At 35.0% G+C, this 16,426-nt stretch overlaps 2 long non-coding RNA genes across 17 annotated transcripts; both read left to right on the top strand.

The window, feature by feature from the left end:
• The first annotated feature begins 1,871 nt into the window (after window positions 1–1,871).
• On the top strand, window positions 1,872–5,774 carry LOC118483281. Of its 2 annotated transcripts, none has more exons than XR_004870204.1 (5): window positions 1,872–3,154; window positions 3,794–3,941; window positions 4,883–4,994; window positions 5,427–5,469; window positions 5,584–5,774. It is a non-coding gene; the product is annotated as an uncharacterized LOC118483281 (long non-coding RNA). The 2 variants fall into 2 exon arrangements; XR_004870203.1 differs by having other exon boundaries at window positions 4,662–4,994.
• A 3,335-nt stretch (window positions 5,775–9,109) lies between these two features.
• Window positions 9,110–14,495, top strand: LOC110884828. Of its 15 annotated transcripts, XR_002561587.1 has the most exons (6): window positions 9,110–9,541; window positions 10,253–11,158; window positions 11,233–11,311; window positions 12,033–12,092; window positions 13,117–14,162; window positions 14,253–14,495. It is a non-coding gene; the product is annotated as an uncharacterized LOC110884828 (long non-coding RNA). The 15 variants fall into 15 exon arrangements; XR_004870198.1 differs by having other exon boundaries at window positions 10,253–10,374; window positions 10,573–10,668; window positions 11,117–14,162; XR_004870199.1 differs by having other exon boundaries at window positions 10,253–10,668; window positions 11,117–11,158; window positions 11,233–14,162.
• Window positions 14,496–16,426: the final 1,931 nt, after the last annotated feature.

Here is a 16,426-nt window from a genome sequence, read left to right as displayed (position 1 = left end):
AAAAGACTCGAACGGTAATAAGAAGATTGAAGAGAAAATTTCCAGCAGATGATGATGATGATGTTGACAATACTGATCTACCAAAAGTTACCAGTTGGAGTTTGGATGAACAATCAAGAACGGTGAATGTGACTTATCAACATGTGGTGGATTATTCATTGACAATGGACGAAATGTTGAACACAGATAGACTACATCTTCTTAAACAACTCTGTGATTTAGAACCTTCGAACGATGCAAGATCTAGGGTTGTGATGATATTTAAGTATAGGATGCAACAAAGACGAGACAAGATTATGGAGTTATACGCCAATGCACAAGATGATGATGATGAGTCTGAAGAAAGTGATGAACAAAGCGACGAGTACATCTCTGATGTAATACCATCAACATAAGACTATTAGTTTGGTTTTATTTCGTCTTGCCGGGAATGGGCGGCCGACCCCTAAAATTTCCGATCAGTAGTGGAGAGTATATAGTTTCCGTATAGAAATTTTTGGATATGTACGTTTTCGACCCCCGATTTTATAGAAATTTTAACCCCTCCCCCCAATCGGAAATCTCAAGTTTCACCACTACTTATCCACCGTGGTTCGCGTGGATTAAACCACGGCAGGCAACCACGGGCCTTCTTCTCCTTTATACAAAATAAATTAAAATAAGAGGATAGTGGTTTGGGTCGTGACGCTGATGTGGAGGGTCATGGTGGTCATAAGGGTCATGCCACACCCTATTGCCTTATGAAGTTACATTTACGCCACCTCTAAACTTACCATTTACGCCGTTCAATTTTATACTTTGATTTTTTGGTTAAATTACATGTTTCGTCTTTTATTTTTGTGTCGGTTGCAATGGATACCTTTTAACCTCAATAATTACAATCACAATCATTTCTTTATAAAAACCATTACACCATAGGCCATTTGGCCCTAACCTTGTTAATTTTTTTTAGTTAAGTATAGCATGTGCGTTGCACATGAGGGTATGTTAGTAATTTTACTAGTATAATAGATGAAAAGTGTAATTTACCCTTAAACAAATAAACAACCCCCAATCTCTCAATCTCGTCCCCCCTCTCTATCTCAATTCCCTCTCTCTTTCCAACCAACCTCCACCACAGCCACCAAATTTGACCCCACCACCAAATCCGGCGCCAGTGATGTGTTCGCAAATCTGATAGGCTTCGAGGGTCGCAGGAGGTTGGAGAGGACCTGTTGTGGTGATGTTTACCGCATTAGACCTAGCAAATCAGGTTGGTTGTCGTTGCCATAAAACTGCTTAACTTCAGGTGGAGTTTTTTTGGTGCATCTTGAGGTCAACTAGGGCAATACATGCTGGATATGATGAATGGTGGCATTGAAACAGGGGATTGATGTTGTTGAACTTGTTGGTTTGGTTTAATTTTATGTGAAGGGGTGGTGGGTGGTGAATGGTGATGGTAAGAGAGAGAGGGGGGGGGGTATTTATATTTGTTTCATAAGTTTTAAAATTTTATATTCTTTTATTTATTAAAAACTAAAATAATTAAGTAAAAAAAAACTAATCTGCCCTTATATGAGTAGACTTAAACTAAAAATTGTAACCTGATTAGTGCTAAAGGACCAAAGATATAATGGTTTTTATAAAGAAAGAATTATGAGTGTATTTACTGAATTTAAAGGATATCCATTTGAATATAATACAAACATAAAGAACGAAAAATATAATTTGCCTTTTTACTTTTTTTTATGCCCAATTGGACTATGTCACATTTCACGTTCATATTGTTTTTTCATCTAATAACTTATAAAAACATAATGTTTTATAAAGTTCTGAAAGTTATGTACGTTTCAAAATAAGTTCCATTTAACATCAAGTTGCGAGTGATAATGTACAAGTTATTGAAGCACAAACGTATAACATTTATTTAATTCAGTCTAAGGGACTGTTTGTTTACCTCTTAATGAGACTCTTAATGGTCCAGAGTTCAGCACCTAGTGATTAAGACTGTTTGTTTCGTGAACAGATGTCTGAATGATTCAGACATTTACCTCTGAATGGTTAAGCATTATACTGAGTCTGAATGGTTAATACCTCTAATCTGAATTGGTCAAACATATGTCTCTAAACGGTTTAGCATTATATTGGCTCTTAATGGTTCAGATCTCTCTTACTGGTTCAGACTTCTTACTGGTTAAGCACTTAATCATTTAGAAGTTATCAAACAACCCCTAACTCTTTCCTATTTAAATTCTTAGATTTTTTTTGGACTTCTTTTATACGCTCTTCTCACGCGGGTACTTAAGGTATTTTTTTTTCTTAATAAACTTTTGACAAACTAAACACGTCTACCGCCACTGCATTGTCACGTCTACCACCACGAACCAGAAGTATTATCGCCGCACCGTCACTTTTCCGCGGAGACCACCCCCTAACAACACGCATTCGGTACGTTATACACAATAATCCTATTACTCAGATCATAAAACGTATTTATAATTTTGAAGTTTTCTTTAGATGGTCAATTTGTTAAATTATAACTTTGGAAATTCAAGCTAGGGGTGGTGATTCGTCATTTAACACACACACACATATATCCACTATTTAGTAGACATAAGGAATAAGGATCCACTATTTTTTTTCTTTTAATTGTACTTACTGCTACCTCATTTACATACTTCTAAAGCTACAATGGTTAATTTCCAAATACATCAATGAAAATGAATGTTATGTGATGTCGATTAATCAATTCTTTAATTTCCAGTTTATTTATCAAATTTATGCGTCTTTTACACTATCTGCAATGATTTTAAATTACATTAGTTATCGCGCATCTCTAACTCTCGCACTCTCTATTCTCGCAAACCGTCGCCGGAATCTCGCCATCGGACACCGCTGCATTGTCACGTCTACCACCACGAACCAGAAGTATTATCGCCGCACCGTCACTTTTCCGCGGAGACCACCCTCTGACAACACGCATTCGGTACGATCCGGTCTGATTCACGACCCAGCCCGTATTATCGCTGCACCGTCACTTTTCCGCGGAGACCACCCTCTGACAACACGCATTCAGTACGATCCGGTCTGATTCACGACCCAGCCCGTACGCATCGGTGTGCCACCAGTTCTGTTATTCATTGTTGATTCTGACCCGTCACGTTTGGCTGTTAAGGTATCTAACTTATCTAACTTAAGAGTTTTTATTTATTTATCTTTTGTTATATGCGAATACAAGTCATAAACAACCGTAACGGTATTTTGCATGAAAACCAAACAATGAATAGAGTCTGAACCATAAATTAAGTTACTTTGATGTTTCATTTAATAAAAATAATAACAATAATAATACTGTTAATAATTATAACATAAGAGACAATCATAATAATTGTATATGTCACCTAATTTACTATGTGTTCTTAACCATATTTTAAAAATACTCAATAGTTAATGTTACTTAGTGATATATTGTTATACATGTTCCTTACAGTATGTATGGTTTCTAATTTAACATGACATTAAATTATATTCTAACCATACATCAATTAAAGGACACTGATTCCAGACCCTAACTGCATATTTACCTTCATAAATACAGCTTTAATGATGTTTTTAATTCTATTTTATTATATTAATATGGCTATAATTGTTATGTCCCTTTGTATCCAAACCCCTAACTTCTCGGTTTCACTCTAATAAAAGTAAGTGACTTATCATTTTCCCATAACAATCATCATTTAATTTTGTGTTAATTAAAGTTGTCCATTCCAAAAGACCATCTAAATGGCTTTATAAATCTTTGTCCATATTGTAGCCCATACCTGCCTTCTCCCCAACAACCTATAACCGCTCTGTCTACACGTGTGGCCATGGCAAGGAATGATTCTGTTGCTGGGTATTTAGAAAAATGGACCACACTAGAAGCCATCTTGAACCACGGTAGAAGAAACAAGCATCACATGGTATGCCCCCTACAAACTACATTGTATATATAGAATATTCATTTTAGATTATGTGTCTTTATCGAAATCGAAAAGTAAAGGACAATATATCTCTATCTCTACACATAATATTATGGAGGACGCATGACACGATTCCAGCCTCCGTAATTTGTTATCTCGACCGTCTCTTTTATAAAATTATAATGTTAAAGAAATATATACTTTTAAATTAAATATTAACTTAACTATATATGCTAAATATTTAATTATGGATAATTATAATATGATTACTCAAATGAGTTTATATATTTTATTTTATTTTGATCTTAAGTTAATTAATTTAATTGTGTTAAAAGGATACTTGAAGGATTATTTACAAAGGTAACCCAATAACCAAAAACGCGTTTAGTGGGATCTTGGTGCTAGATTTTCTATCATACATTTTGGGTTAGACAGCAAGATTGCCACTAAATAAATATGGATGTTTTTTTATTAGTTAAGACTCAAAAAGAACCATATGTTCAGTATATATATACATTCATCCTTTTATGGTATTATTATAAATCAATAAATGACTTCGTGACAGGTTGATTGTTATTACATATGATCATACAATTTTCATATGCATGAGTTGATTGTTATATGAAGGCACAAGCTTATTTTTTAATACATTAAATCAGACATCTATTTGGACTTACATACGTATGTTAAAACCTAACAGTCAGTTTACGAGTTTGACAGGCAATAACCAAATCCAAATTCGTATAGTTTGTGACGACCAAGCTGACCCCACACGATTGTTGGTTGTATCCACATCACATAAGAGGACTATATTGCGGTTGAAAAAAAATTAATGTTTTTTTTAATACCGAAATCTATTTTTTAATACGGAATTCACATTTCGTGTACGTATTATAATCATGGTCATTTTGAATTCTTCAACTGCAATAATGTCCTGCTAGATGGGGATGATTGTAAGCCCTTTGGATCTTCCACACCTCCATCGATCCCCGCTAAAGACAAGGGGGTGCTACCCATACCGATACCAGTTAAGCGGGTTGAAGCGATCATAAGGTATATATCGGCTTACACTTTATTCATGCCCTGTTTAATAAACCATTTTAATTAAAGATGTGCTATTTACCTTTCTACTCAATCTGAAATGTTATTTACATACCTGGTATATGTTTACTCTATTTTAAAATTAGGAGGCTACAACAGTCGGAAACTTGAGTTCGTAAATATAAAAGTGCATTGTTCTACATTAAAAAAAATAGGAATAAAAAAACTTGGTAACGCATCACTTCGAATGTGTAAAGACATATAAGGGGAGAAGTTGGCTTTTGAAAAAAATAAACTTGGTGTCGTTATAAATGGAAAGACAACAAAAAAACTTTCAATTATAATTGATTGATTTCCATAAACAATGTAATTGTGCATATTTATTTTTGGATAACCGCCTACATAAATGTTTCATGCTTTTCCTTCCCATGCCTGCTTATGCAGATTCGGATTTAGAAGAAATAGTTGACAGTGACCCACATGAAAGGTATACCGTCTGCACTTAGTGTTAGTAATGAAAACCCGTACTACTTTTCGATGCATATATACGTAAACATAGTATACCATTTTTAATAGTTTTCTTTTCGTTATTTCACTGCAGTCAGTTGGCTGGTGATGGGATTGAGGATGACGGTGGCATGCGTTAGCTAAAGTTTGGTCTATGTGTTATCCAATAAGATAGGAAGGCGTGCGAGAGTTTATGCGTTTTTCCTTTGTCTGTTTCATGTTTTTTTTTCTTGGAAGACATCTTTTTTCACTTCTTTTTGGCCGGCAAGTTTTGCCAAGGAAACAACTTATGGTCCATGGTTTAATAAAGTTTAAGCACGCCCCTTTGTAGGCGTATTGTCTTACATGTTATGCACCGGCCGTGTCAGACGTCTTACCACGAACAAACAATAGCTATTATGCATGTCGTGCATCGCACGAGCTTTCTCCCTAGTAAATTTATAAAAAAATGTTACTAAAACTTAGGAGTTGATTGAACTAGTATTCTTAGAGTGTAAAGGGTGTTCGGTGCTCCCCTCGTGGAGAGTAGTTGTCTCTCCACCCCAGCCAATCACTGTATGTGATGTTATCTTCCCTCTTAACTCCTCATTTTGTCTCAAACGTAAGGGGTGCTCCCCTTGCGAGGAGTAGTCAATTTCTTTTTTAATTTTTTTTCATTTTTAAAAATTATCCATTTATAATTAAAACTTATTTTAAACAAAATAAAACTGTATTAAATTAAAAAAAAGACATTACATTAAGTTAAACTAAATAAAATTACATTAAAATTGAAAAAGACATTACGTTAATTTAAAATGAGGAAAATAAAAACATAAACCATAAAACGAAAGCTAATTTTACTAATCGCCATTGGAATCCGCCTCAAGATCACGTAAAACTAGTCCCCATAATGCTCCGCGAGATCATATTTTAGTCTCCGATTCGTATCTTCATCATCGAGCTCATTAAAAGCCGTATCATCGAAAACGGGCTCGACTGGAGGATCACGAATTTGTACCAGTGCTATCGCTTTTCCTTCGACTTTTAAAATCATGTTATGTAAAATGATTCACGTATATACAACACACCTAATATTTTTCAGTCTTAGCACACATTGGTCAATTATATATACCCTATGTTGACTTAAAAACACCAAAAACACGTTCCACATCTTTTCTTGCCGCCTCGTATTGCCTCTTGAACTTCTTTTCGTTTGGAATGTGAGGATACGCACATATTTTTCACAAACACAGACTAGGTATGGTAAATTCCATCAGTAAGATAATATCCACGTTTGTATAAGTGTATAAGTGTTCGTTCACGTAAAATGGATATTTTGGCGCAGTTCTATTTCGTTGAGTAAGAAATAATGGAGATTGTTGGAGCATGATATGCTCACAACATTCTATAAAAACTAACTAATTTTAACCCTAAACTAGACACTCTAAGTTTTAAATTTATAAATTAAGACTCTCTAAAACCTAAACCACACAACCGGTAAGTGTGCCGTTCAATTTAGTACTGCTAAAATAAGTCCGAGTATCGAACTCGCAATAATCTAATAGTTTTGTTTACTAAAATCGATTACCATTAACGAAATTGACTCACAATAATCTCCTAAGTCCGAGTATCGAACTCACAATAATCTACTAACTCATTTTTTTTTCTTTTTAAACCCTTAAATTTAATGTAGATAACAGTTTTTAATTCTAATCTTTTTTAGTCAATAATCAACTAATCTCTTTTTCCTTTTTAAACAATGGGTTGAGTTATAATGCAAAGGATATAAAAATAAGAATGGTAAGAAGCCACCAGAGAGTGACAAGTGTCCTAGGAGGAATTAAATGGAAATATTAATTTTGTCTACAAGAGGAAAGAGAATATGCACATGCAAGTCACATGCTATTCCCCCCCCCCCATTTTTAAACGTCCGTAACTTTTTTATACATCATTTATTTTTTAAAAAAATTATACCATAAAATCGAGCGTTTTTTATCTTTAATATGAATACCATATTGTTATATTTTTCAAAAAAAAAAATCAAAAACCCAGTTGCATATTACACAATGGACATGATGTAAAACACAATGTAAAGTAGATCAAAAACACAATCAATGACAAACGGATAAAGACACAATGGACAACATACTAAAACACAATGACCATAACGTATAACACAATGACGATAACATATAACACAATAAATATCAGACTAAATAAAAACACAATTGATGAGGGCAGATAAAAAACACAATTAATGACAGCAGATAAAAGACACAATGGAGAGCAATGAAAACACAATAGAAAACAAACTAAAAACATAATAGAAAACAAACTAAAACACAATGAACAAGATAATAAAAAAAATTGAACAAATTATTAAAACACAATGGAAAACATATTAAACACAATGACCTGAACTAATAACACAATTTATAGAAACCCAGATATAACACCATCTTCATTGTGTCATATATTGTGTTATAGGTTCTTATAAAAACGCAATGGATAGAACCCAAATTAACATTGTGTTATAGGTTTTGATAATAACACAATGTATAGAAACTCTACTAAAACGTAATGACCAAAACCCAGTTAAAAGACACGATGAACTGAACCTTTAACACAATGCGAAAAAACCCTGTAAAATGATTTTTTTTTTTTATATGATAATATAGTACTCATATTAAAGATAAAAAACGCTCGTTATTATAGTGAATTTTTTTTAAATGTCGTATAAAAAAGTTATGAACGTTTTAAATCGATGGGGGAATTGACATGTGCATTGCATGTGGAGAGAGAAAATCTATAAATATAGGATTCCCTTTATGCCCTTCTATTATTTTCTTTTCCCTACAACTAATCTCAACCCTCAAAATCTAAGATCAATGGACTAGAAACCTTCTTACCCTTCTTATTTATTTTATCCTTTGTATTTGATCCTAACCCTTTAAACAATAATCAACAGTTATAGTTTTAATTTTTTAATTAATTTCCTTATTATATTAAAAAAACCTAAACAATTATTAATAACATGAATAATTAACCATTAATTTAATTTCTTTTATAACTTTAAAAGGTTAATAATGTAATAAACTATAATATATAATTAATTAATTTGCAAACCTTCAAAAATAGAAATTTTATTTAACAAGATCGTTATGTGGTATTTGAATATCTAGGATAAGCGTTTCGTTCGTTCGGAATTCTTTTCCCTATCTTTCCACGTACGTAGCTTCAAGAAAATCCTTATACGCAACCACTGTAAGTGATGTGCTGTAAAATATACATATTTTATATAATTATTCCTACACTTTTGAGTGCCTTTATGGTTGTTTTTTTATTAAATTATACTCATAGTTGGTTCATATTTGAAATATGATGGGTTATACGAAAACGAGCTAAAACAAATGAGATTTGAACTTTAGTGATCATAACGCTAAATCTATTATATATAATAAACAAGAAGATTTGGGCTGATGTGCCACGTTCTTAGGGCTTCTCAGAATGCATTTTGGCGGGAAAATGAGCTGGGTTATTTCCTTCCACGCGGATCCCGTTTTGAGAAACCCGACCCAATGTTTTCGGACCATATATATGTATCTATTTGAGGACCCTTTCTTTTTAGTTCATCATTACCATCTTATGTCTCTCTCTTTTTCCCTCTATATGAAGAAACCCTAAATTATTCTTCCTCACAATTCCTCTCATCTCTCAAGGTGATTCTTTATCTTACAATATTCCCTTCATCATCTTTGTGTGTTCTTGCACATCTTCATTTTCTTCAAGGTAAAGTGGCGGCTCTTCTCTCAAACCCTAATTTTCATCGAAAACTTGATACAGATCTATCGCAAACCCTAAAATTCACAGCTTCCCATTCACGCTTCTTTCTTAGAATAATATGCTCCATTCAAAGGTTAGGTGATCTAGATTTTTTGGTTCTTCTTCTTTCAAACCCTTAATCTCCTCTAAAGTTGTGTCTTCAATATTCCTTCCTCGCTCTCTGGATCTCCCTGTAATTGTGTATGATTGAAACATTGGAGCATTTGATTACGGAATATGATCGGGTTCAAGTAAGTTTGATTTATCGAACTTTTGTTATGACCTGTTACGGTTTCATTTCATCACTTTCGGTTTTCGATCTATTAGGGTTTCGTCAAGCAACTTTAGTTTCTTCAAAAAAATTCAGACAATTTCAGAGATTAATTTTGCTATAATTAGGGGTTTCTTAACACTTTTTGCTGTTGAATCTCTTCAATTTGTGTCCATGTTGATTTGATTACTGATTTAGGGTTTTTGTTCATTTGATATAGTATGCTAACAGTTGTATGTATATCTTCGTGTTTTGATTATTGATGTTTGCTATCGTCTCTCTTTAGTGTATTGGTTGTTGTTCTTTAACCATGGATGTTTTAGTGATTCATAAGCTATTTGGAAATCTTATAGGGATTTATAAGCTATTTGGATATATTTAGGGGATTCATAAGCAAGTGTCTCACATATATTTGAGGAAGACATTCATTTGTAAACCCTAACCTCCTATCTTCTTCGATTCATTTGAGAAACTCTAATTTATTTTTTTTGTGAGGATCCACTACATCGCCCTTTTACATAAGGAATAATCCAGAACTAGAAGAGATGTGTATGTTCATACAGTCTCGTATGTTCAATTCTCTAATTCATTAAATGGTTTCTGTATAGAGTAATGTTTTTTTTGTTATATGAAATTTATGTAATGTAGAGCTTGAATAATGATATTTTGGGTGTTCTTGAAACTTTTGAAGGAGCTTTCTTATTCAAACAGATAAAACTGAGGTACAACATCAGATAGTGCTTTTTGTTGGAATGACATGTGGTATAATGATGCTTCTCTTTACAAGCTTCTGGGGAGAATGGGCACTCACTGGTAATAACATCTCTCTTTTCATTGTCATGTAATTGATGCCTTTAACCCAGGCTATTGATATTGATAATAATTAGACTTAATTAAAAACACGAGTATTGTTTTTTGTTTAAAAGTAGTACAAGCAATATAAAGGATCTTGATCTTTGTAGCACAAATAACACCATGTTCCTTGACATTCATTGTTGGTGTCTGTTGTAGTTTTTTGATCTTCAATTGAGGCTATCGGAAGTTGACGAGTCACCGGTGTCTATTGTAGTTGTTTTGCTTTGTTGCCTGCATTACTCATTGCACTAGGTATTTTGTTACAGTTTAATCTAAGTATTTGGGATTACCCTATCCGGTTCGGAGGAGATGTCAAACCGAATGGCATAGAATACTATGTCGAGTCTGGTCAACTGGGTTGCGTACAGTCACTGAGTCCATAATTGAATTGCTGGAATCTCATTCCATAATTTCAATGTTTGTCTGTTGGATGATGATTTGATGAGTTTTAAAGGCTGTGATGGTAAATTTCAATGCGTCTGAGCGAAATTGGGCAAAGATAAGATTGTCCGCATCTTGGCAGGGCAACCCGGATGGTCATGTGGTTTCACATGGCAACCGTAAGTATGCAGCCATGGCGGATTTATCTACTCTGTTTGATTGTTTACAAATCTGAGCCTCATAATCGTTTTATAACATCGACAACAGTACTGGTATACATCTGTTATGTTTTTTGTTTTGGTACTTTCAATGATGCCAGCACTGAACGCACAAAAATGGATTTGACGATGATGAGGACATGGTAAGATATATATATATATATATATATTTTACATTACAGCATTCTGTTATTGTTGTATTTTTCCCACATTGCAGAAGTTTCAGGTCCCAGAATTAAACAGTAAATGGAAGAGGCGGCTTTTTGTTATCTTACATGATAAGCTGAAGATACCCGGTAAGCTTATGGTATTTCAGGTTCATAACTTACAAATTTTGATGATCTCGATATATATATTTTGTTGAGTAGATATGCTTCTGATGGCAATCTTTTCTCTGATAATCAAAGTTACAAATCATAAACCCAAATGTACAGTTTACTTGCCCTTATGAATCTGCCATGTTAACAGCCGGATAATATAACATCACTAATTCTTGCTGAAAAATATATTTTTAATTCAATTTTAATTTTATGGTATATTAATATATAGTAAAGCAATTAATGGATAGTGACCGACTGACCTTTTCACTTACAATTTGCATTGCGACAGACAGAAGTTTAAAATTTTGAATGGCTTTATAAAAAATCGCCATTTTGAATGGCTAAGCATGCAACCTTTAAAATTTTTTGCCATTTTCAATGGCTAAACATGTAGACTTGGAAAAGTTTCGCCATTACAAATGGCTTTTTGCAGGATTTCGCCATTCCAAGTGGCATTTTGCAGGTTTTCGCCATTCCAAATGGCTCTTTGCAGCTTTTCGTCCTTTTCAAGATGATTGGTTCTTACACATTTCTGATTATTCCCTTACACAAACTACTACCTTTAAAAATTCGCCATTTGTAATGGCGCTGGCATTATTTATGCAACATTTTTTAAACTAGCATTAGTTGTGATCATCATTTCAAAAACAACACTATAACAACGAATAACTCAGTGCTTATCCCATCTTCAATGAAGATTTTAGAGAAATCCCTGGGACTTTCAATGCGGAGCGAGTCGATAGAGATATTCGAGCAGGTCAGTTTTGATTTATTGACTAAAAAGCTACAACTTGTATATTTTTCTTTCTACCATAACTGATGTACAAAAAACGGGCTGAGCCGTTCGCGACACTGGCTTGTGAAAAGTCTTCTATTCTATTATATATAATAAATGAATAGATTTGAGCTGAGGTGTCATTACCTTAGAGCCTCTTAGATGCCTTTTTGGCGGGAAAATAAGATGGATCCTTTTCTTGCTCGCGGATCCCGTTTTTTGTTACCCGACCCAATTAGTTCGGATCCTATTTAATCCACAAAATTAGGCGCTTTGCTTTATCCGATTAGTCCATAATTTCAATTTTTGTCTGTTGGATGATGATTTGATGAGTTTTAAAGGCTGTGATGATTAATTTCAATGCGTTTGAGTGAAACTGGGCAAAGATGAGATTGTCCGCATCTTGGCAGGGCAACCCGGATAGTCATATGGTTTCACATGGCAACCGTAAGTATGCAGCCATGGTGGATTTATCCACTCTGTTTGATTTTTTACGAATCTGAGCCTCATAATCATTTTATAACATCGACACATTCACTATTGTTTAGAAACGGAAACCAGATTTTGAGACAAACTAACTCGGTCTTGGTCACGTAAGTCAAAACCAACTGGCAAACGCGGCAAACACTGGATTAAATAATCTTTTACTGCTGCTAATCCAGAATAACTAACATGGTACTTTTTGTACCTTCTGTCTTAAGTTTATAAGTCAAAGAGACCTTATATCGCTTCTTCTTCAGCCTACTATATGTAGAGGCGGCAAAACGGGTGGGTCTGGCGAATTTAGAACATGTCAAAACGGGTAATTCTTTTAATACGGGTCTAAATGGGCAGGGTTTTTTTTTTTGGGCTGATGTGCCCATTTTATATATTACGAATAATTAACGCATTAAAGAGTTATAAAAGGCATACTGGTTAACACAATAATCATTTTTTATTATGTGAATCAGCTTAAAAAACATGTGGGATTATTTATGTGAACCTAAATATATGTATATTTATATAGGTTTTGGTGTTCACACAGATCCAGAAACCAGTTTTCATGCTAAAGTGATGTTCTTTTCACTTATACCATTTTAATCATCCTATTTCTAAGTGATTGGATTATCATATTCTACTCAAGAACACAAGATCGTCATACTTGTGTCACTTTCTGTTTCAATAATCTATATAATCACATACTTCTTGTATCAGGTATACATTTGTTTCATTTACAAAAAATGTTGCTAGAAGCGTATAGGATGTAGATGCATTACTTGATTCATTATGGTGTTTTGGAAACCTTTTTGTAGTGTTTTGAGTAACGGATATAGGAAAAGAGATGACTAGAGTCCCGTTATAGACCCTCAATGAAAAAAAATCATCGGTCGGCCATTGGTACCGCATAGTAGCATAGTATCAACACCAAAGTTTATTTTATATATTTAAACACTCTTGAGTTGTTCATCTACATGCATCATCTGGCTATGATTATATAATACCATTTAAAGATGGAATATCTTGCCTAAACAGTTGTTGGATTAAGATTTAATAAATAAGTTTTGAAATATTTATTATAGTTTTTGGGGAACAAATGTGAAATATTAGTGGGATGAGATTTAGATTTTATTAGTGTGCATATGATACTGTTTGATTTGATATTTGAAGAAGGTATTTAACACCGTCTAAGTACTTTAATACATCCAGGTGTACATTATTGTTTGAAGATGAAAAGGGTATTTTTTCACATGATATATGTTTTACGATATCAGTTTATTCAGTATTCCTTTCATACCGCAAAGAAAATACAAAGTTTCACATGATACTTAACTTTTAGGAAGACAACCTTTAGAGGATCCGAGGTAACAGTTGCACGAATGGCGTATTTTATTTTTTTATTTTGATCACTTTGTTTTAAGTAGATGTGCTCTTTAAGTGGGAGTTAATGTTTTTTTTTTCTAAAGACATTGTTGTCGAATTAGATATCCCATCAAGTGAAGAAAAGTTCAAGTGAACCTATATTCAAGCGACCATGCGCGTCTCCAAACACCATCGTCGTTACCGAAATTTAAGGTATATACCTCTTTTACTTTCAAGATTTTTTTATAGGTGACATTACTTTCAAGACTATCCTCATGATTTTTTGGCGGGTTCTTTTTGTAGAAGGGACTCGATTTACTAAGAGAATTGTTTTGGCAACTCGAAGGATATGCATCTTTAAAGGGACTCGACTATCTTTAAATTGTATTTCCACTTTGTCATTAATTCATGCAAGATAACACTTTGTTTGTATTTTTTTTATTTGAACACTTAATATTTACCTAATTATTTTTTTCCAGCCCGGGAAGCAATCCCGGATGATAACCTCGTTGGCTGATAAATAAATATTAAAACTCTTCTTGCAAATCAACTAATTTTGATTATGAAAAGTTAATTGTTATTAAAAGCAACGTATATTACAATTCTATTGTAAATCTTGGATCACAGGAGATTATAAAAGCACTTTGGATGGCTACAAAAATAAAGGAATTCCACAATTTACCATCTGATGACGGGGTAGTCCAAGACAAAATAAAATGACTAAAATACATGAGTGCTTAAAAGGTTAAATGGTTCGAAGGTTGAAAAGTCGTGGAGGTGAAGTAAAGCAGTGAAAGAATAGTAAATAGTCACATCTCCGAATCACTTCACCAACCCACCAGCCGCAAAAGCAATGCAGGTCCATAGAGCACACTCTATTATCCAGGGGTCAAAAGGCTTTAACCCCCGAAAGGGTAAGCCCCTCACTGCAAGCAGGGTCACTAGTCAAATACATTCCTCTTTGGGAGATGCCTTCTCCTATATATTTGACACTTCACTTACTTCCTAGGACATTCCGGGCCAACCTTGATTTCTCCAAATCTCTGGCCATACATCATCAATACTTGCTTCTTGCAAGATACTTCCTTTCACTTCCAACACACACATTCTGTTTGCTCCTTTATCCGAATCTGAACACATTTCAGAAGAAGATTCATAGCAAACAACAAGAACAAACTAGTGAACCTCCTTCCACGTCTTGCAAACGTGGGGGGATCCCACGACCTGCGTTAGGCAAAGTTGAACCCTTCAACCCTTTTGCCTAACCAGCCCAGCTACTATCCTTGGTCTATTATTTGTTGCATCAACAAGGGTGGCGCCTACCGTGGGGCTACGCCGCTATTTTTCTCCATAAGACCTAGTAGTGTAGCTCCATTCTCCTGAAATTGCTATGTCAGAAAGTGGATCTCCCGGAGAAGTGAATCAGGTTCCTAACACTTCTACCCCAGGTGCTAGTCAAACTCATGCAACTACACCTGCTTCTTTCTCGACACTGGGAGGTACTCCTAAGTTCCTGACTTTCAGTACACCTAATCCGTCCAGATCAGGGGTCCCTTCCCCTAACGTTGGTGTCACCAGTGCCCCGCCGCATGTCGAACTTACCCCGGAAGGGGTCGCCAACAATTTCCTTGAGTTGAGATCTCTTCTCAACCAATATGTGAGTAGAGAAAGGGATAAAGGGGTGAGGATCCGTCTAGACTATGATGAACCTGAGCCAACGTTGTCTCTTGGACCCCCTATTCCTTCTTTTACATCCAGGGATGAGGCAGGTCCCAGTAATCCCCCAAATCCTAACCCATACCTGTCTGCAAGGCCAAATCCCATAGTATACCCTCTCTTCTCGTCCCAACCTGCTCCAAGTGGTGCTCCACTAGGCCATGAGCTGACCCTTGACCAGCTCCTGCAGTCCCCAGTAACAAGTCTTCCACCCTCAGCGACAACTTCGTGGGAACAGGCCTTGTCGGTACTCCCTTTAGCACGAAGTGCCCTTATGAGCACTCCCTTGGGAGTTAATTGTTCTGTTGCACCCGGAAGCCTTCAAGGCTTCAACCTCATGCCCCAGATGATGACCCAGATGATGGCCAACTTCCCGTGGCAACACTTCATTAATCAAGTGCTAGCCACTCAAGGGAACAACAATGGTAACGACAATTTGGGTGCAAGGGTTGAAGAAGATTTGGCCAAACCTTATAAACCAAGTAACCTTTCATGCTTTTCACAGCAGATAGCCGGTTATGACTTCCAGACAAAGATCAAAATGCCGGCCCACATCAGAACATATGATGGGACTGAGGATCCTGAAGACCATCTTCAGATCTTTACCGGTGCCGCAAGAATCGAGAAATGGTCAAACGCTGAATGTTGCTTGATGTTCATGCAAACCCTTGTCGGATCAGCAAGAACCTGGTTCAATGACTTATGATGTATAAGAATTTATACATCTTTTAAACGTCAAATACGCCCCGTTTATGCGAAAA

Source organism: Helianthus annuus, chromosome 10 (genome assembly GCF_002127325.2).
Source record: "Helianthus annuus cultivar XRQ/B chromosome 10, HanXRQr2.0-SUNRISE, whole genome shotgun sequence".
NCBI lineage: Eukaryota > Viridiplantae > Streptophyta > Magnoliopsida > Asterales > Asteraceae > Helianthus > Helianthus annuus.
The sequence above is the reverse complement of the archived record's forward strand: the minus strand, read 5'-3'. Positions and strand labels throughout refer to the sequence as shown.